Source organism: Danio rerio, chromosome 2 (genome assembly GCF_049306965.1).
Source record: "Danio rerio strain Tuebingen ecotype United States chromosome 2, GRCz12tu, whole genome shotgun sequence".
In the NCBI taxonomy this organism is placed as follows: Eukaryota; Metazoa; Chordata; class Actinopteri; order Cypriniformes; family Danionidae; genus Danio; species Danio rerio.
In genome coordinates, this window is record NC_133177.1 from 17,084,722 (window position 1) to 17,086,236 (window position 1,515).

Consider the following 1,515-nt stretch of genomic DNA (forward strand, 5'->3'; position numbering starts at 1 on the left):
TCGAGAGACGGTGAGTCGGGTCCCGGGCCTCACATTATGTGAGGCCCAACAAGTGTGGAGGAACGCGGCCCACCCAGCTCTCCAGAACGGACACAAGGACCTGTTGTGGATGGTGGCACACGAGATCCTCCCGGTCAGGGCGGTTATGCACTCCAGAGGCATGGCCAGAAACCCCGTCTGCCCACGGCCTGGGTGTGCAGGCTCAGAGACCGTGCGGCACCTGCTCTGGGAGTGCGGCGCTGCGCGGGACCTGTGGGCCAGGACCAGCCCCCTGTATCATCAGTACCTGCCGGCGGGGAGGGCCCAGATGGACTACCACCTCGCCATCCATGGGGTGGGCCAGGGCGTGAATGACATGGCGAAAAAGGATTTTATATCGCTCTGGCTCACCCTGACCGCCATTAAGGATGCCATCTGGGTCTCAAGAAACCTGCTGGTGGGGAAGCAGGTCACGGTACCCCTTCAAGGGACAAAGAGAATGATAACAACCACGCTACAGGGGTACCGGACCTCGACAAGAGGCAAAGGGGGCCGGGGTCACACGGAGGAGGTCCCGGCCGCCACCGTACCTGGCCGCCCGTAGATGCACCCTCACCACTCTGGCTACGGGAACAGCGGGCCAGCAGGCCAGAGGAGGGGGATCTCCGCTATGCCCCTGAAACACAGGGGCTGTGACCGTCCTGGAGAGTTGGTGTGAATGGACTTTTTTGGTATGACTCACCCTCGATCCTGGACAAGGAAATGATTTTATTTCTTTCGATCTGCGTTTACCCTTTTACATCGTTTTTACTGGACCGGTTTTACCGCTTTTACCAACGCTGCGCCTGGACTCTCTCGCTTTTGACATAACACACGCACACACAAAAGACTTTTTGCACAACATACACTTTTATTTCTTCCAAAAAACAAGTTTTAAAAGGAAAAAGTTTATGTTCATTGTCTGTGTTTTATTGTCTTTTAAAGTGTACTAAAATGTTTTAAAGTGTGTTTTCTGTCTTAGCTCTATTAAGTCCGGTGCTTAGTTAAAATGGTGACTAGCCAACAAGTTTTAGGCCAGTTTTATTGCGTATGTTTTATCTTTTTAGCGTTTATGTTTATTTTTATTGAACAGCCTGGATTTTACCCCATTGTATGCTTTTGATTTTAAAAAACATGTCTTTTACAAAAACACTATTGAATTTTAAGTTCACCCTTTTAATTTATCCTGTATTTTATTTCCTTTTTTCTTATTTACTCTGTAAGTTTTATTTGTTAAGGAAAATAGGTGAACTACAACAGATGAAAAGGTGTTTTTTCTTTGGGATGAAAATGTTACGTGAAAATGTTAAACGCTGTCAATAAACTTTTTTCGAAAGAAAAAAATCTGTTCTTATCAGTTTAATATCTGATACGTGCCCTACCCGGGCACTATATATTAAATTGATTTTTGCAGCTGGGAGATGGGTTAGGGGCTTGCTCCACCCACTCCACGCATCGACCTGGTATTGCAGTACCTCCGGGAACGGTGCACTCATT

General features: G+C 47.8%; 1 non-coding gene across 1 annotated transcript; it reads left to right on the forward strand.

Moving 5' to 3' along the window:
• The first annotated feature begins 1,327 nt into the window (after positions 1-1,327).
• LOC137488400 (U2 spliceosomal RNA) lies at positions 1,328-1,515 on the forward strand. The gene has a single exon (XR_011007429.1). It is a non-coding gene; the product is annotated as a U2 spliceosomal RNA (small nuclear RNA).